The sequence below is a fragment of the Apodemus sylvaticus genome, chromosome 22 (genome assembly GCF_947179515.1).
Source record: "Apodemus sylvaticus chromosome 22, mApoSyl1.1, whole genome shotgun sequence".
NCBI lineage: Eukaryota > Metazoa > Chordata > Mammalia > Rodentia > Muridae > Apodemus > Apodemus sylvaticus.
Window position 1 is genome coordinate 3,212,912 of NC_067493.1, and position 21,246 is coordinate 3,234,157.

The 21,246-nt window shown below is 42.2% G+C and overlaps 1 pseudogene; it reads left to right on the forward strand.

Annotated features, from left to right (window-relative positions):
• The first annotated feature begins 635 nt into the window (after positions 1-635).
• Positions 636-21,246, forward strand: part of LOC127672662 (zinc finger protein 431-like) — a 45,313-nt pseudogene continuing 24,702 nt past the window's right edge.

Here is a 21,246-nt window from a genome sequence, read left to right on the forward strand (position 1 = left end):
AATTTAAGCATATATTCTCTGTTAGTAAAGTTTTATTAATGTTATAGTTTAAACTGTTACACTTCATGTTCTGCCAGATGAATACAGATGTGCAGTGAATTTATAATTCTTTGTAGAAACTTTACTAATGAACTGTGAGTTATCTATCATTTTTGTTTCCTTGGTTGACTTTTGTAGGGATTGAGGGTCTTAAAAGATAACTATTGGTCTCCTAGAACACATTACAAAGGCCATGACAGTGTCAAGCTGTTGGACATACATCTGCCTGTGCCTCTGTGATTAAGGACATGAGAAAATACACCCAGCTTGCCCATCATGTTTATAGTTAGTAAATGTTCCTACAATTTTTCAGATGTGTTCTCAGTACTGTGGATCTGTTTCCCCTGCATGTCCCTCTAAGCTGGCATTTCTCTGTCGAGGCTGTATCTAATTCAAAGTGTTCAAAAGTAACAGAGGTGTATCTTATAATTAAAGCTCCTTCTAAACTCACACAGTGATTATAAATTCTGAGTCAGAAAATAAGCAGAGCAAGCATGAGAATGATGTGAATATATATTTGAGAAAGCATATATTTATTTTCTGGAGATGTTAGTATCATGCTTTGTGTTGTATATGTATTTGATATTTAGGATGCAGTGACTTTTGATGATGTGCATGTGAAATTCACTGAGGAGGAGTGGAATTTGCTGGATCCTTCCCAGAAGCGTCTCTACAAAAATGTGATGTTTGAAACCTACCTGAACCTCAAAGCTATAGGTAAGACTATTTTTTTTTCTGAAGGAACCAAATGTTTCTTGGTTATAGACGATCTTCTATTATTTTAATTGTATAAAAATTGAGCTGAATAATTCAGTTTCACTGAATTTTCACTGTAACTATCACGGTGCAGTTAAAATTCACAGTACCATTAATTTTTGCCTATTTTCCAATAATATATCATTCATTTTCTATTACTGTGTTTTAGGCTATAATTGTGTAGAGCATCATCTTGAATAACATTGTCAAAATAATAGAAGTCATGAAAGGTAATTTTCATGTGCAAGCTGTTACAAATTTGTCTCTGAGGAAATTTTAATATCTTATGGAATCTCCAGCAGAAAGCAAAAGTGTAAAATAACAGTCCCTTAAGTGTAGATATGATTATAATATTCTTACAAAACCATGTACCTCAAGATCCAATATCTGATTTGTGTCTCCATTTGATAAGTAGCTCCATTAGACCTGTGCTGTGGATCTGCCCATCTGTATAGTCTCATAGTATTTCGAAATTGCACATTGAATAGTGATAAATTTATACCCAAAACATTCTAATAAGCAAATAGTCCATAGAAAATTTGGTGATACTCATATTCTTGTAGAAATATGGTTCAGTTTGGTGAGAGGGAATTTTATGAGAACTAAGAATATTGTTGTGGAGAAACATTAGTCCATATTGCACATGTTATGACAAACAAAAATTCAAACAGTGTGAATGTAATGAGTAAACCTTTCATTTATCATTCTTTTTATTAGGTATATCATGTGTCATAATGGATAATAATTATGTGAGCATTGGGATATTGAAAAATGAAACATAATTTTTTTGTTCTGAAAGAAGAAGATATGTAGTATTCTGCCTTTGAAAGTAATTAGGAATATGAAAGACATTTGCAATTACTTGTTTTTTTTTTAGTTTTACAGGGAATATCCCTAAACTGAAAGTGTAGAAAACCTTTCTGGGCACTTAGGAATTTGGAAATTTTTCTTTGGGTCCTGGTTTGCAGTCAAAAATGTTGTAATTCACAGTAGAGGAAAATATGAATACAATCAGTGTTATAAAGATCAGAGTTTTTATAACTTTCTTCAGATAGCTAAAATACATCATACAAAAAGAGGGTACTATAAATATGAGCCATGTAATAACCATTACAGATGTCTTGAACAACTCATGATGAGTGAGAACACCATGAACATATAAAGTGCTAAATCCTCAAGATGCTTTTTTTTAACAATTAGACAAATCGTAAACATAATTCATATTGATTACATGATTGATCAGAGTAATGAATGCCGTAAAGTTTTCACATGTGCTAATTATCGTTGCAGGCATGTAAGAAGATATACTGGAGTGAAACTCTATGAGTGTAATCAATGTGGTAAAGCCTTTACAAGATGCAAAAATCTCCAATATCATAAAACAACACATACTGGAGAGAAACCATATGAATGTAATCAATGTGGTAAAGCCTTTGCAAGACCCAGTAATCTCCAAAATCATAAAAGAACACATACTGGAGAGAAACCTTATGAATGTAATCAATGTGGTAAAGCCTTTGCACAGCCCAGTAATCTCCAATATAATAAAAGAACACATACTGGAGAGAAACTTTATGAATGTAATCAATGTGGTAAAGCCTTTGCAAGACCCAGTGATCTCCAAAGACATAAAAGAACACATACTGGAGAGAAACCTTATGAATGTAATCAATGTGGTAAAGCCTTTGCCTATCACAGTAATCTCCAAAATCATAAAAGAACACATACTGGAGAGAAACCTTATGAATGTAATCAATGTGGTAAAGCCTTTGCAAGACCCAGTTGTCTCCAGTATCATAAAAGAACACACACTGGACAGAAAACTTATTAATGTAATCAATGTGGTAAAGTGTTTTCACCAGGGATAAGTCTCCAAATTCTGTGTGCTGGAGAGAAACATAATGAAAATGATCATGAATTAACTGGGAATTAGGAGGGTATCATAAAGTAGGATATGATAGACATGGGTGCTTGGGATTATTTCCATTCTGGAGATTTTTTTTTTTTTTATGTTTTTGCAAAGAAGTTCGCTACCCTCATCTGAAGAGTTTCTTTGAGGTTAAGGTAAAGATGATTACATTAATTGTATTGACAAAGTAAGTCATGAAAATCACCGCATAGAATTTGGCCTGAAAGTTTTTAAATACCATAGAAACTAAGAAAGGAAAAATAAAAAAAAGAAAGGTTCAAAATACAAGGCTTTATCAGGAAGTTGAATGAAGTTTAATTGTCTGATCAAGGATATTCAATGGCATTAAAGGAATGGTTACATTAGGACAAGATTACATTCAGCTAAACATATGGATTTGCAGTTGTATGAAAGAGAACTGTATCATGTTAGGAATTATTATTACCTGGATACTGTTTTGATGTAGACACATGAAGATACAATTATGTGTCAAATTGCCAAGAGATAGATTTGGATTCTGGGTTCTGAGTTTAAAATATAAACAGAAAAGCTTAGTTCATGTCATGGTGTTACATTCTTTTTAACCCACCATTCACGAGACAGAGTCAAGCAGATCTTTGAGATCAAGGTAGATCTCTAAGCAAGTTCCAGGAAAACCAAGATTAGGCCGTGATGTATTTGAAATATTGAAAGCTGCTGATAATGGAATAGAGGGTGCCATGTTCCAGCCCCAGTAAGCACCAGAACTCTGAGAAATTTATCATAAAGTGGTGTTGAATATTTTCAGAGAATTTTACCTTACCTCATGAAATGATCGATTCTTGGTTTTTCTTACACTTTAATCCCATTTTGTTGAACCGTCACTGTTTCTAGAATGAAGCCTTCCTCATTGTTAATGGTGGATGATCTTTTGATGTGTTTTATATTTTATTTTATTTGTTTTATCTTTTAAGTATTTTTGAACCTGTGGTTTTAGGGATAATTTGTCTGTAATTATCTTTAATTGCTCAGTCTTTCCTGACTGGATATATGAGTAATCAGGGGTTGAGAAAATAAATTGACTGATATTTATTTTGTTTCTATATTGTTGAAAACACTGAATTCTTGTTCAATCCTCTTTGAAAGTCTGGTAGGACTCTACCCTTAAACTCATGGATGTGGGCTCATATTGGGGACATATTTTTAATGAATTATGTTTTCCTTCATGTTTATGTCAGTTTAAGTTGTTTTTCTCTAGTTTAATTTTGGGATGTGGAATATATTGAGGAAGTTAACTATTTCTTTTAGAATTTCCAAGTTGGTGGAATGCACCCTTTTTAAACTATGTCTTTACTACTCTCTGGATTTCATTACCTGTTATGTAATCCCCCATTTCATTTTAGATTTCATTATTTTGTAAATTCTTTATCTTTTAATAGGGGTTTGTTTATCTTGTCTAATAAAAGGATCAAAAGGCCAAGTCCATGTTTCATTAATTCTTTGAATTGTTCTCTTCCTATTTTATCAATTTCATCCCCCAACTTGATAATTTCTTGATGTCTCTTCCTCATTTTCTTTGCTCCCTCACTTCTTTTTGTTGGAGCTTTTAAAACGTGTTGCTAAATTGCCAGCATGGGAGTTCTCCAATTTTTTCATGTAGGCATTTTGTGCTGTGAACTTTCTTTTAGCTCCACTTTCATTTTCTTTGTGTTCCATGAGATTGTGCATGTTGCATATTCATTTCCAATGAACTCTAGAAAGTCTCTCATTTCTTCCTTTATTTCTGTGTAGACCCATTTTCTCTCAAACATTAGTTTGTAGTCAGTTAGCTGTCCTCCCTCATCTTTTACAACACTGAGACATCAACAGGTTTTTGGCCCAGATCATATATTTTTTCTCATCAGAGAGTGTGGGGACTCCTGGGTCTGGTGCAATCAAGGACATGAGGAACCCGATTTCTAGGGGCCACACCCTGGGCTGTCTTGTTGCACTCTGGGATGGAGTTTAGTCCTTGCTCATCAGAAGGCTCCTCGCCTTATAAATGGTCCCATGGAAATGAGAACTAGCAATGGCACACCAGCCCTCTGTGTCTTGACCCTGGGGAAAAGATAACCTTACCACAGTGAGAAAGGCATGCCTAAGTCTATGAACCCAGAGGAAGCAGAGAGACACATCAGCACTGGAAGTGACTATTTGAAGAACAGGAAGTGTCCATGCCACACCCAGAAGTGGTTGTGATGCCACAGGAAGGGCCTGGCCCTAACCTAAAGTGAGTGTATATCACAGGAATTGTCTCAAGTTTTAGAGAAAGTGTCTATTTTATGACTGGAAGTGAACGTCACTGTCACAGGAAGTGGCTGTGGCTTGATACGAAGTGACTGTAACATAATAAGAAGTGTTGTTACACCACAGGAAGTGGCTCTAATGACTTTAATGTCCTTTCTTATATCTAATGACATTTTCAGAGCTGCCATTTCAGCTTCCTGGGCTGACATTCACAAAAGAACAGACATGGAATGCAGTCAGTGATAAGTGGATATTAGCTCAGAAGCTCTGAATACCCAAGACACAATTCACATATCAAATGATTCCCAAGAAGTAGGAAGGAGAGGTCCCTGGTCCTGGAAAGGCTTGATGCAGCATTGTAAGGGAGTACCAGGACAGGCAAGTAGGAGGGGGTTTGATCAGAGAATGGGCAGAGGGAAGAGGGCTTATGGGACTTTTGGGGAGAGGGCAACTGGGAAATAGAAAATCATTTGGAATTTAAACAAAGAATATAGAAAATAAAAAAAATTTAAAAGAAAACCAAAAAAAGGTCTCACCTTCCCCTTACATAGCTTTGAATCTTCTACCCCAAAGGCAACAAGATATGCTGACGTGGGTGTTCCTCTACCCCACCCCTCTCCCCACCGCCCCCCCCCCGGTATAAAGGCAACACATACCAACCAAGTAGAGCATCTTTGAGGTAAACCATGGCCTCTATTCTGCAGAAGTGCTCAATCAAATCTACGAGTGAATACAAGCTGACATTAAAAGGCCACTTCTTCCAAGTAAGCGAACTGTCAGGTGAGCCACGCAGGTCAGAATCGTGGCATCGTGGAAGAAAGAGTTAATGTAGTCATGACAGGAGCGCCTGGAGCCACACGCAGCCTGGAGGAGAGTGTGGCCAGAGGCCCTGAGCCCAGAGTGACTACGCGCCACACAGCACAGGATGCTCCGGGCTTCCCCGAGCTGCCCGTGCTCATGAAAGGGCACAGAGTGAACCTCAGGAAGGAAGTGGATGTGTGAAGTGAGGCCCAGCGCTACAAGGTGCCCTCGAGCTGTGCAAGGCAGGACCCAAGCTGCAGGAGACCAGCCTCAGAGCGCTAAGGTCTGGGGAAGAGGGAAGGGGGTGAGGACCATCAGAAGGCACCGTTCACAGTCGAAGCCCTCTGGGTCCTCATCTTGCCCAAATGCAAATGTGACTGAAGGGGTGCCCTAGCATAGAACCACACACTCACAATGTCTTGTTCTCAGAGCACAATCCAGGGCACCCCTGGGCGACAAATTTCACATAGGACAGTCACTGAGAGGACTTGGGGATCCAGCCATCTAAGAATTCATTTGCCCAAGAATATGGGGCACCACACCCACCATCTTTTGACAGAAAGTGAATATTCCCATCTGCAGAAGATGGACAGCAATACCCATCAGATGCTTCACTGTGTAGAGTTGTCATGGTTGTGGTGTTTTATCACAACAATAGAAACATCACATAACACCTGAAACAACAGAATTCACGCCCCAGAGTTCTAGACAGCCAAGATGTCTGTCCACAGAGCCAGGCCTCTGTGAGGCTGCTGGGAGAGCCTCCTTCCTTGTTCTCTCGGATGTGGGTGTAGCTGTCAGTCCTCAGCAGACAAATCAATCCTCTCGGCCTCCATCATCAAATGGCATTCTCCCTTTGTCTCAGTGTCCAAATTTCTCTCTTAGATGAACACCAATCATCAGCTAGCCCAATATGACCAACCCCAGAGGATCTCATCTTAGCTTGATTATGTCAGTAAAGATCTTTATTCCAAACTAGAAGAGCACAGGCTCTCCAAGCAGATATCAATGCAGACAGACACTGCTCAGTACACCATATTCCTCTGCTGTCTAAAGATGTCCGGTACCGTTAGTATGAATAACGTGTCCCCCATATTCTCAGCCATTTGAATACTTGGCTCCCTACTTAGTGGCCCTACTTGGTCAGGTATAGATGTGGGGTTGCTAGAGGAAATATGTCACTGGGTGTAGGTTTTAAGAGTTTAAAACCTTGCACCATGACACATTTTCTCTCTCTTTGCTTAGAATGTGATGTGAGCTCTCGGCCCTTCCTGCTGAGGCACGATGGTGATGGACTCTCATCCCCATGAAACAATAAGCCAAACCCTTCCTTCTATGAGTTGCCATGGTTGTGGTGTTTTATCACAAAAACAGAAATGTACCTAATATGTCAGGTATCCAGAAACCAAAGCCCCAGCCGCAGACCTACCTCTGACCGCCTGCCTGGGTCCCCTCAGTCACTCTCCTCTGAGAGGGGACAGCTTGGATTTGATTTCCCAAGTCCTTGCCAACTGCAATGCTGCCAAACAAAAAGCAATTAAAAATCAGCACAAACTCACAATTTTAACAATATAAATAGAAATAAATATACATAGGCACGTGGCCTTGTTGGCAGCCATGTGTCTCCCAGCGCTGATCTCTGGGGAGCCCTGGAAGCCGTGCGACCCTGGCATCAATAAGCAAGCTCAGGCCTGCATCCTGCTTTCTAAACATTCTCTAACGGGAGCCAGGGCTCTTTAGAGCAGCAACTAAGTCAGGGTTCCAAAACCTGGTCTCTAGCAGAAATGGGGATCCTTACAGCAGTGACCGGTTCCAGGGACAGGGCATGAATCTAGGGTTTTCTGTGATGCCTGAATATAAACAATACTGTAAAAATAAAAAGGTAAGCGCCTTGCTGGTTCAAAAGGTCACAGGCACCAACTAAATGATGCCTCAGTCACTCTAGCAAGAACGACTGGAACAAAGTAAACATCTATTCAGCCAGAATCCACAGAATAAATGTCATTTTTATTACGTGTCGTTTGTCCGTGCTTTTTATTGTGTTATGGATTTATGAGCCTGCAATGATAAGAATAACTAAGTGAATAAAGAAATAAGTGGGAGGAGGCAGTTCCTTCCAGAATTACAACTAATAAAGGCAGAACAATGAGGTAAAGAGAAAATCACACTTATGCAAACATTGCTGTAGCAGACAGCACGGCCGACGGATTAGCTAAAATCAGTGGGTGAAGGTCCAAGGAACAACTGGGCATTTCACTAATGTCAGAAGTATCCACTTCTCCACACACTTATTAATTTCAGAGAAGAAATTATAGCTCTACAGCACGGCACTGCATGGCAGTGCCTCCTCCTTGTGATCAAGGGTGACATCACCAGTAATTACACACGCGGGCTTCATGGTCCCGACACTGTTCCAAGGAGGACAGCGTCAGGGTTGTGGGGATGTGCCCAAAATGTATTATTTTAATATCATCATAAGGAAGCACCCAGAGTGACAGGGTCTAGTGGGCTGACCAGGCCTTGCAGCCTACCATAGTGATGGAGACAAGGAAAACCTGATGCAGGCTGGGACCAAAGAAGACCCAACAACTAAGTGCAATGCGCAAGCTTGAGCAAGAAAGGATGTCTGTTCAAATCAGGCTGAGGTCGGTTAGCCATATTGCACCATTAACGCCTTGGCTTTCAAAGTCATAGAAAGTCAGGTATCTAAAGCAGCGGGCTGTGGCCGAATCCCACCTGTAAATGAACATTACGGGGGGCTGGAAAATTATCAAAATTCACAAGGACTGAAAACTGACTCAAAGTGAAATCTGTAGTGAGCCCAAGTTGATCCTGCAGGAGCTCACTTGTGCTGCATCATGTGACTTCCCCGCAGCCTGGGTTCTGATGGAGGGATGTGGGATGTGACCCGCCACACCACACACCGCCGATGAACGCAGCCTGCAGCATCTCTGCTGCGAGCAGAGACCCCTGCGTGCTATGAACAGCAGTGTTCTCGAGCGCTTAGCACACTGTGTGTGCTTACACAAACAGAATGGTTTGATTACGGAAAACAAAGGCTTTGCGTGTTTTCCTTCAGTCACTCCTAGCGCCTAAGAATCAAATCAGCGCATCTTTTGGATTGTGTTACATTACAAATGTTTGGTTTTTAAAAAATATTCTTGGAGTTGCTGCCTTGGGTGTCATAAAAAATTGTGAAGCAGATTTTGGGTTAGAATTTCCAACAGTTTCTCGAATAGGCCTCAACAGACTTCTGCTGGTTTTGTGCTATGTGTTTGTGTGAAGCAGCAGCCTCAGCGTTGGCGATCATTAAATCAAAATATCGATCAACTCTGAGAAACACTGAAGACGCTCTGTGTCTTGCTGCATCAAATATTCCACCAAGAACTAAATCTTTCTGTGAAAACTTACAAGCTCGTCCACCCCATTAGTATGCAAATTTGCTACTCTCTTTAATAAATGATAAAATATGCATATTAAAAAATCATCTTTAAACAAATTTATCATTCATTGTTAGGAAATGGTTGATTTATATACTATACTTCCAGGACCATGTAAAAATGTCCCTGATGGAAAGAGGTTATAAGTGGGAAAGCTTAAAAATCCGTGATAGCCCGCTAACCACAATCAAAAGAAGCAAGACACATGGAGTATGTGCCACATGTATGCAATACTCATGCAGCAGGATGCATAATGTATGTATACATAGGTATGCTACATGCATCTGCAGACATCCTACCAGGCTACAAGAGCTTGGGAACTTTGGATGTGAGCAGAGCTGGCAGGGATGGGGCGGGGTAAGGAAGTGGGGAGAGAGAGGGAAAATGGTCCTTCCTTTCTGCTTCAGGCAGCTCACTGAGGCACAGACCCGATTTTCACACAAGGATTACTAGATTACATTTTTCACCACAGGCAGCTGTCCCTGTCAAATAAATAATCATCACCTTACATTTATATATCACCTTTCATCCCACAGCCCCTTTCCTAGAGCTAGGACCAGCCTGGGAACAGCCTCATGCCCTCTCAGGAAAGGGAGGGGCAAGAAGGCTGGAGCGGCCTCTACAGAGGGAGGCAGCTGGGTCGGCCCCTTTGGGTTCTATGAAAGCAAGGCTGGAGCCCAGCAGAGAGAAGAACCCCGACACCAGGAGAGCAGCCTGCCTGCCGTGTAGTGTGCCACAGTGCTGTGAAAGGTGCAGACAAGGGAGCATACAGAAGCAGTTAGGGCTGGACTGTAGCCAGGGCTGGACCCCTGCAGCCAGGGCTGATACCCTACAGCCAGGGCTGGGCCCCTGCAGCCAGGGCTTGGCCCCAGGGCTGAGACCCTACAGCCAGGACTGGGCCCCTGCAGCCAGGGCTTGGCCCCAGGGCTGAGACCCTACAGCCAGGGCTGGGCCCCTGCAGCCAGGGCTAGACCCCTGCAGCCAGGGCTGGGCCCCAGGGCTAAGACCCTGCAGCCAGGCCTGAGACCCTAGAGCCATGGCTGGGCCCCTGCAGCCAGGGCTGGGCCCCTGCAGCCAGGGCTGGACCCCTGCAGCCAGGCCTGTACCCCTGCAGCCAGGGCTGGGGCCCTGCAACTAAGGCTGTACCCCTGCAGCTAGGACTGGTCCCCTGCAGGCAGGGCTGAGACTCTACAGCCAGGGCTAGGCCCCTGAAGCCAGGACTGGGCCCCTGCAGCCAGGGCTGAGACCTTACAGCCAGGGCTGGGCCCCTGCAGCCAGGGCTGGGCCCCTGCAGCCAGGGCTGAGACCCTACAGTCAGGGCTGGGCCCCTGCAGCAAGGGCTGGGCCCCTACAGCCAGGGCTGGGCCCCTGCAGCCAGGGCTGGGCCCCTGCAGCCAGGGCTGGGCCCCTGCAGCCAGGGCTGAGACCCTACAGCCAGGGCTGGGCCCCTGCAGCCATGGCTGGGCCCCTGCAGCCAGGGCTGGACCCCTGCAGCCAGGGCTGGGGCCCTGCAGCCAGGACTGGGCCCCTGCATACAGGGCTGTACCCCTGCAGCCAGGGATGGACCCCTGCAGCCAGGACTGGGCCCCTGCAGACAGGGCTGTACCCCTGCCGCCAGGACTGGGCCCCTGCAGCCAGGTCTGGACCCCTGTAGCCAGGGCTGGACCCCTGCAGCCAGGGCTGGACTCCTGCAGCCAGGACTGGGCCTCTGCAGCTAGGGCTGTGCCCCTGCAGCCAGGTCTGGTCTCCGATAGCAAGGACTACCCCATGCCCAGAAGCCAGGGCTGCCCCAAGCCAGCAACAGCAGGCAGATGATGGCTCTCAGGCTCTGCTAAGTGAGACTGGACAGGCCGCACCTCTGTGCAATTGCCTTAATTCAAAGACATGTACGTCAGAGGGAATCCTGGGAGCTCCCCTAGAAGAAAGCCTTGAGCACCAAACCCTGTTATTCACCTGCTAGCCAAGTAGGCCAGGAGGGAAGCCATGAGCTCTACTAGTGGCTGTGACAGGTCCCCTTCTGAGCGGGGTGACCGCTCTGTGTCAGCCTCAGGCAGCTGCGTATTCAAAGCAGTGGCTTCCAGTGAGGCACTGTTCCCACAATAGGACACAGTGGAGCCAGGCTGGAGCTACAGATGAGGGCCCTGACCCAGAGGATGCATCCAGTCCACGAGCCCTGTGCTGTATAAGCACTCAGACATCAGGCCGAATCCCACAGGCAGGCCAACCACTGCTCAAAACACTGGGGTGGGCCCGCACCACCATCCTGAAAGCCAGACAGGAATGAGGGGCAGGGTCAGTGGGGCAGCAGGAGCAACAGAAAGTGAGGCCGCGGGTGATGGGGGCCACGCCAGGCTTCCTCAGAGACAAAGGGGTCCTGGTGGAAGAGGGCGCGGGGGGGGGGAACGGAGTGGCACCCAGACACACAGCATCCCGAAAGCACAGATTAAAGGTGTGCGCCTCCATGTCTTTAATCCCAGATGGTCTTGAACTCAGAGATCTCCTTGTCTGAATCTTCTGGAATTCATAGCCACTATGCTTCAAGATCTCCATGCCAAGATCCAGGTCAGAAACTTGTATCTCTGAGCCTCCAGATTAGGATCATAGTTAAGCCTTCTGATTCTAAATTGTAGTTCATTCCAGATATAGTCAAGTTGACAAAAAGGATGTATCTGTCATCTGATGGGCCTAATCTGCACTGATATCCTAGATGAGAGGTGACAAATCTGTTGTAAACTGACAATCACTGATCCTGCTGCTGGTTCCTGAACTCAAAAGATCCTAGCATGTATGTGTAACAGCCTAACACAATTAGCATGGCTACCTCATGTTCCTGTCACTACAGATTTCCAGAATTTTCTCTCTTTGATTGGGAGTGATCTAGCACACTTACTTGGAAGGACAAAAGTCAAGTGTAGTGTGGGCAGGAGAGATGTGTTCTCCATTAAGAACATTTGTTGCCGTCCCAGAGGACTCACCTGACAGCTACAAACCTCTTTAATTTGAATTCTGGAGGAGTCTGATGCCTGCTTCTGGACTCTGTGGGATATGCAGTAGGTTTCCTATGTATTTCATCCCTGGAAACACCATTATTGATTAGCCAGCACCAAAGGTTCAAAAGACTTATATCATTATAAATTCCACCTCTCTGCCAATTACGGGGTATGTCATTATAAACATTGTTTTGTTTATACTGTTCATTATAATAACTACGATCACCTTGTCTCTGGCAATTCAATGCTGCCACCTGGCCCTTGTTTATTCGGGGCCTAATTAAACCCATTGAATTTAGTTCATCCAATTGAGCAGCAGCATCTCCAACCCTAAGTTCTGGCACAAGGAAAAGGGCAAGAACAAAACTCTTTAAATGTGCTGGTGCTCCTCTCACCAGTTTGCGTCTTATAGGACTGGTGAAGGGCATATCTTCAGGACCTTCCCATTGTGGAGATTGGGCTTTACACAACGTATCCACTCTAACATTGCAACTTCCCTAAGCCTTAAAATCCCTTCATCAACACTAAACCAAGGGATATCAGGCATCTCCAACTCCTTTTCTGTAGGTCATCTTTTGATAAATACTTCAGTCAACCAATCAAACAAACTTTTGACACCTTTTTTAACTGTGCGACCTTCCATGTTAAACCTAGAATCTCCACTCAGAGGGCCCATGCCAATAAACTCAGCCTGCTCTAGTTTTATGTTCCTTCTACCATTATCCCACACCCTTAAAATCCATTCCCACGCATATTCCCCAGACTTCTGCTTGAATGAATTAGCAAACTCATTAAGCTCCTTATTAGTATAGTGTATTTCCACATGGACTACACTTTCTTCGTCCCCTTTAGGAGCCTGCTTTGTCTTGAGTCTGGTTATAGGTCTAGAAGAAATCATAGGTGGGCCCTGAGAAACATCAGTATTGTCAGCAAAAGTCACTGCTAGTTTATCAGGCTCTGAGGGATTAATTTCCTCAAGTGGAGAAGGCATTATTTCAAGGGGTGGGGTTGAGGGTACTACTTCTTCAGGTGGAGCAAATCCTTGAAGATCTGAAGATTCAAAATTCTCAATTTCAACAGGGTCTTCCCACACGTCCCCATCCCAAGTTATAGGATCCCATTCTTTGCCAATTAATGCCCTTATTTAACTGCTGACACCCTCTCAGGTTGAGACTTAAATTTTCGTTGTAATTCAGCCAACCTTATGATGAGGGCTTCATTTTGATTTTCTGCTACTTGAGCTCTATGGATGCTAGAGAGTAGATTCTCTTCAAGGGCACACTTAGCAACTTTTAGATTGTTTACTTGAGTCTGGAGTTCTTCAATTTTATCACACAACTCCTTCCTTTCCTTCATTGTTTTTCCCCCGAGGTGCTAAGAGCAACCAGCCAGCAAAATAATTTTCCGATTATTTCCCCAACTTGGAGAAAGTATTGTTTACCACCGAATCACCTAATTCATCAAGATAATCAAAGACATTAGCTTCCTTAAGCTTGAGATAGAGTTTCATCCACTGGTCTTCAATATTCTCTGAGCTCCCAGGAGGGAGAGAATCTGGATAAGTTTCAGTAGTTGAAGGTGCTATTGGGTCAACCAACCAACTACAAAATTTTGAAACATTCATCCTTATACCTCTGCTCCTATAGAACCACTCCCAGTACTAACTTCTGTATTAGTTTGGGTTCTCTAGAATAACAGAACGTATGGATAGTCTTTATATAGTTAGGCAATTTGTCAATGAGTTACAATCTATAGTCCAACTCCCCAACAATGGTCAGCAGCAGCTGTGGATGGAAGTCCAAGGATCTAGCAGTTGCTCAGTCCCACAAGGCAAGCAGGCAAGGAAGAGTGAGTAAATCTTCCTTCTTCCAATGTCCTTATATATCTCCAGCAGACGGTGTAGCCCACATTAAAGGCTGTAGGTCTCCAACAGAGGGTGTGGCCCAGATTAAAGGTGTGTGGGTCTCCAGCAGAGGGTGTGGTCCAGATTAAAGGTGTGTGCCTCCATGCCTTTAATCCTAGATGATCTGGAACTCAGAAATCTCCTTGTCTTTATCTCCTGGAATTCATAGTTGCTATGCTTCAAGATCTCCATACCAAGATCCAGGTCAGAAACTTATATCTCTGAACCTCCAAATTAGGATCATAGGTGAGTGTTCCAATTCTAGATTGTAGTTCATTCAAGATATAGTCAAGTTGACAACCAGGAATAGCCACTACAGAAACCTTACAAATGTAGTCAATGTGGCCAACCAGGTTCCAGCCTCAGCAAGGAGCAGAACACAGCTGCTTTTTCCATGTGGCTGTCTTAAGAGGTAAGAATAGAAGGAACCACTGACATAATTGATGCTGGCTAGCTAATGAATTAGAGGTGATGAAGAAGAAATTAGCATCACTGAGGTGAAATCGTCTGGGTAGTGTTTTCTGAGAGACAAAGAATGTGTGTTCCAGAAATTGCCAATATTGGACCTAGGTAATGTGTAAAGATTGTTCTTATTATCTGTTTTGTTTTATTAAGTATTTTTGCTTTTTTGGTTTTAAGGAACATTGGTCTGTTATTCTCTTTTGTTGCTTATACTTTTTTGATTGGATATTTGAGCAACCATGGTTGTTTCTTCTGCCTACATTGTTGAATATTTTGAGGAGTATTCTCATTAACTCCTCTCTGGATGTCTACCCTAAAACACATGGTCCTGGGCTCTCTTTGGTGGAAGATTAATATTGGCTTCTCTTTTGCTGTATGTTTAGCTCTAAGTTGTTTATGTTAGGGATGGAGAGAGTTCAGTGGATAAGAGCACTGACTTCTCATGCAAAGGTCATGAGTTCAATGCCCAAACATCACATAGTAACTAACAACCAACCATAATTTTATTTAATGTCGTCTTCTGGTGTGTCTGAAGACAGTGATAGTGTACTAATTTTTGTAACATGGATAAATAAGTAAATAAATATTTTTAAGAGGTTGTTTATCTTGGTTTGATTTAATTATGAAATGTGGATCCTATCCAGGAAATTACCTATTCCTTTTAGAATATGCAATTCGGTGGAGGACAAATCTTTTAAATTTCAGTTTTTATCAATCTTGGAATTTCTTCACTTTCTGATATTTTTTCTCCATTTTCATTTTAGATTTCAGTAATTTTGGTATTCTCTGTCTTTCAATAAGGGACTTCCTGTCTTGTCTAATAACATGCTCAAAATACTAACTTCATGTTTCATTAATTCCTTGCTTACATCTTTTTCTATTTTATTGATTTCAGCACTCTAGTTGGATAATTTTTCAATGTGTACTCCATTTTATAATTTCTCATTTGCTTCTTTCTGTTCTGGACTTTAAATTGTGCTGCTAAATTGCCAATAGATGAGCTCTCCAAGACGCAGATTGGGGATAGAAGTAGGAGCATTTGGATCTCTGATCTCAAGGCCAACCTGATAGTCAGACCTAGTTTCAAGACAGCTAGGGATACAGAGTAAAACGTAGTCTAAAATATCCAAACAAGCAAACAAGAAAGGAGTGAAGCTTCTCAAATTAAGATCCTATCACTCTGGATGCAATTGTCTAGAGTTAAAATTATAGTGGACGGATGAGACAGGCAGTGGGGGAAGTGCTCATGGGTCAGTAAATCTACTCGGGTTCCCTGTTTTAAAGAGTAAAAGATCACATAGAATGATCTCTCACTCACTCTCTCTGTCCTGATAGGGGATTATATTAGAATGACTTACATGATGCAGTCTGCCTTATTCCACAACAGCTGGATGGGAAGCAAAGTCCAAGAATCCAGAAGTTCTCAGTCCGTGAGGCTGGATGTCTCAGCTGGTCTTCAGTAGAAGATAGAATCACAGACAAGTAATCAATAATGCCACGGAAGTGCTAAGTCTTGCTATCCAGGAGAGAGCAAGCAGGCAATGTGAAAACTGACTTCTTCATTGTTCTTATACAGGCCTCAAGATGAAGGTGTGGCCCAAATCAAAGGTGTGTTTTCTAGATTCAATCTATGCATTAAAGGTGAGTGTCTTCTGCTGGGTGTGGCGATTCAGACCTTTAATCCAAGCACTGTGAGAGTGAATCAAGCAGGTGGATCTCTCTGAGTAGCCTGGTCTACAAGGTGAATTTCAACGATTTGAGAAGAAAAGTATAGTGCTAGGGAAATGTTAGTGATCTACAAAATAACATATAGGAGCTGATCTGATGTAACTCATAGTAGGGTTGTTATTTTATTATTTTATATTATTTGAATTAGCTTGGTCCCCCCCAAGGAACCACTATCATGCAGGATGAGTGTGGTCGTTGAGGGCAATGCAAGAGTCAGAACCATGAAATGAGGCCTGGCTAGAAGCCTAAAGTCTCCACAGTTCTCCTACAGAGCTGCAGCCCTTACACTTCTTCACCACAGAGGGTGCTGAGGCACTGGCGCTCCAGGTGGTGGTGATCTCAGTGGTCACACTGTGCACTCCCTTCTCTAGTAGCTATGACTTGTCCCCCAAGCCAAGTTCTTCCAGGCTGTCAGCAGGCCTGAGTTGTTTTTCGAAGGTGATTTTACACCTCATATGTGTTTTGCTCCAGTATTTCCTTATGCTGCCTTTAGGAATGGTGAAGTATAAACTGTGGATTTGGAGGTACATGGTGTGCTTTTTTAAAAAACATGATTACATGATAGGATTAATTTCAGAAGAGTCTTTGACCTTTGGGCATCTTTGAGACTGCTATATACAGTTTTTGAAGTAGCAGCTCATGTATTCTACTTGTTTAAGTATGATTCCTATATTCTAATTTGTTTGGACAATCAAAAGGAGGCCAGGAAGTGGAATGTAATAATTTAAATATGCCACAGTAAGTGAGTCATATTATGAAGTGGTGTGGCCTTGTTGGAGGAAGTGCATCACTGTGTTAGTGGGCTTTGATATTACTACAAGTGCTGAAGAGATCCTCTCCTTAGATTCCTGGAAGACAATCTCTTCCTAGTTCCCTTTGGAGAAACATGGAACCGAGAAAGGATTTCCCGCTCAAGGCTCCAAGTTTTATAAAGGTCTCCAAATACACATAGGAGGGGCAAGAGCCCTCCCCCAAAAGCTGGAAACAAGTCTGCAGAACTGGTTGTGCTTGCTCTGCAGGAGGCTGGCATCAGGTGGAGACCAGTGCCCTTGGAGAACAATGGGCTTCACCTTGGTCTGAGCACTCCATGCTAGGTGGGCAGCAGTGGCTAGCGGAGTTTTGAAACTCCTGCTCAAAAAGGCTGGTGGTAGGGCACACGTTCATATAAATATTTAACTTTAATGTCATAAGAATCAAAATGAAATAGGGCCATGTTAGCAAGTTTAATTTAGTGGCAATCCATTTGCTATTACGTACTTGATATTAAATACAAACCATGATCTCATGTGTATAGTCTATACACAGGTAATAAAATGGCCTATTTTAGTAAGCCATGCATTTGTGTTTAATTATAAGTAAGATAAAAACTATTAGAATAAGAATAAATCAAAACATTAAGATGTACAATGTAGGCCTGGAGAGATGGCTCAGCAGGTAAGAGCACCGACTGCTCTTCCAAACGTCATGATTTCAAATCCCAGCACCCATATGGTGGTTCACAACCATCCATAAAGAGATCTGATGCTCTCTTCCAGTGTCTGAAGACAGCTACATTATACTTACATATGATAAATAAATATATAAATATATAAATAAATAAATAAGTAAATAAATAAATAAATAAATAAATATCTTTTAAAAGAAGATGTAAAATGTAGCCGGGTGGTGGTGGTGCATACCTGTAATCCCAACACTCTGGGAGTCAGAGGCGGGCGGATTTCTGAGTTCGAGGCCAGCCTGGTCTACAGAATGAGTTACAGGACAGCCAGGGCTACACAGAGAAACCCTGTCTTGAAAAAAAAATCAAAAACAAAACAAAACCAAAAAACCAAACAAACAAAAAAAAAAAACAAATCCAAACAACCCCCCCCCAAAAAAAAAAGATGGAAAATGAATAACAAATAATTCTGATACTTGTTATAATAGGGATACTGTTGATTCACTGAGACCATCAAGAATAATGATGGCCACCATTTTATCTTGTACCACCTGGTTATATTTATTAAAACTGTGGTGAAGACACATGGCCCATGCAATATTTATGACATTATTATAAAGATGGGCACCAAATCCCATGATTTTGTCTATCTTATGAGGATCCCCAGGTGAAAGTTAGAACAACTAAAGCAGTATTGGTTTTCTGTTGTATGTGAACTGTGCCCCATAATAATGTAAAGATATTTCCCATCTGGGAATTCTAGGTTCTTGGATAACTCACTTTCCACTTTGATTGGGGCAGGAAAGAAGATTTTGATATTATGAAACAGAGGACTAGGAAGGCAGATGAGTGAAAAGATAGAAGCTGTGTTCACTTAGTACAACAAACAACTCCTTTGACCTAACCCTGAGACTGACCCTAACCCTGACATTTTTTCTTTTGTAATAGGGATACTATTGATTCAGTGAGGCCATCAAGATTAATGATGGCCACCTAAACCTGACCCTAATCCTGGGACTTATCCTAAATATCTAATCCTATCTTAACCCCTTAAATTCCTAAGCAACCAAATTCTAAAAACCGTCATCTAGATCCTAACCATAACCCTCTAATCCCCTAACACTAACTCTAACCCTGGTTACTGTGGGAGATATTTCTTAATTATATCTTTTGAAATGAGAAACTCTTTCTTAATTGGGATCTGTTGAGATGTTCGGATCCACCTTTGACCTAGGCTATAGTTGCTTTTTGCAGCCTACATATAGAAAGGTCACGGAAATGTAGTTCTTTGTTTTTTGTACTTGTACTACTTAAATTTCCTGAACAAAGGTGAATTTTTTTAACACTAGTATTAGGAAGTACTTATTTCTTAAGTATATGGGTATACACTGAAGATCAGCTGTAATATCCTGCAACATGAAATTAACCAGTCCTTGATTTTTCTAACTTCCCAGGACGGACAGCCTTTATTGGGACATTCTATTATCTACCCTTTCTATATACATAGAAAGATTCATGTAAAAGTACAGATGTAGAAAATCTGTACTAATCCAAATGTGCTTTTTCTCCACTTTGCACTGATGAAAATGTGCTGACTAGTAAGAGTGCTCAACCTCTATATTTTCATTCTAGTAATATATATTTGTTCATTTTCCCCATTCATGTATTTATCATTTATTTATTTAATTTAAATTCCACTTTCTACAATCTCTTCATTCACCTTAAACAGTTATTCAACCCTCACTCCTCCAAGGAAGGTGCAGTCCACTTGAGCATTCACCAAGCACAGAATTTCAAGTCTCTGCATGGTTAAGCTCATCCTCTCCTACTGAGTTCAGAGAAGGTAGCCAAGTTAAGGGAACAGTTTGGACAGACAGACAACAGCATAAGGGGCAGCTCCCTCTCCAAGTTTTGTGTGACCCATGTGAAGAATGTGCAGCACATGTGTTGCATATATGGTGGGATTCTCAGTCCATCCTGTGTGTTCTCTTTGGTTGGTGGCTCAGTCTTCTAATGTCCAGGTTAGATGATTCTGAGGGTCTTTGTATGGACTTCCTGTTCCTTCAGTTGCCTTCAACCCTCTCCCCAAAGGCACCCTGAGCCCTGTCCAATGTTAGGCTGGGTGTCTCTGCACCTGTTATAGTCTGGTTCTGGATTCAGGATCTCAGAGGACAATGATGCTAAACTACTGCCTGCAAGTATAACACAGTATCCTCAGTAAAGTCAGGGTTTGTTGTTTGCCCATGGGTTGGGCAGGGTATCGATCGTTAGGGCATTCCCTCAGTCTCTGCTCCATCATTTTGATTAAATTTCTTGTAGACAGGACAAATTTGGGGTGGAAATGGTTTGGGTTCAGGTGGTGTCCTTAACTCTCCATGGGGTCCCTGCCTGGGTGCAGGATGTGGCCCTCTTCAGGGTCCATATCTCATTTCCATGTATTTCAGCTAAGATGACCGCCATAGACTCCGTGGTGCCCTCCAATTTGTCATCTCTGGCGCATCTTTAATCTACCCCACACTTCGACCACCACCTGCTACAGATTTCAATTTATTTTCCTGGCCCTCTGGTCCTCTCCTGTCTCTCACCTCACCTGTTCCTGTTCTCTCCCCCTTCCCCTTTCTTATCTGCTCTCTTGTCCAGTTTTCTCCTTTCCTTCTGCCGCTAATGACTGTTTCTTTTTCCCCTTCTGAGATTGAACCATGTTCATTTGGGACGTCTTTTTTGTTTAGCCTCTTTTGATTTATGGAGAGCAGAGTGGATATCCTGTACTTTATATTCAATATTCACTTGTAATTCTGTACATACTTGCATTTCCATTTGTGTCTGGGTTATCTTGGACCGGATGGTAGTTTCTAGTTGTAAAAATTTACCTGTAAAATTGTGATGCCCTTGTTTTTAATAGCTGAGTTGTATTCAAATTTGAAAATAAAACATGTTTTCTGTATCCATATTTCAGTTGAGGAACATCTGGACATTTTCAAGTTTCTAGCTGTTATAAATAAAACAGAAATGAACTTAAAGGACAAATGTTCTGTTGTGTATATGCCTGAGCAGGAACCCTAAGTGAAATTCTTCCTCCTGCTAAGTATAATTTATTGGAAGGAGTGAGAAAATTATTTCCTAGGTCCAGCAACGTGACTTAGTGCCATCTTTACTTCAGAAGATAAGCACAGCTCTTGGTACGTGGTGTGCAGCTACTGATCTAGTAAATACCTTTTTGCCACTATATCTCCATTATCATCACCAGAAGCAATTTGACTTGACATTGACAGTGGTATACCTTTATAATTTTGCCTTGAGAATATATATTATGTTTTCAGCCCTGTGTAATAACAAGTTACAAGGGATCTTGATCATCTGTGTCTTCCAATTAATGTCATGTTACTGATCTAAATGTATGTTATGTAAAAATTACCTGGAGAGTACAAGGTGTCAATTAATTTTGACTCATTGGTAACTCATATGTGCACCAGGGGACTGAAAATAAATCCAACCAAAGTTTAGTAGTCTTCTAA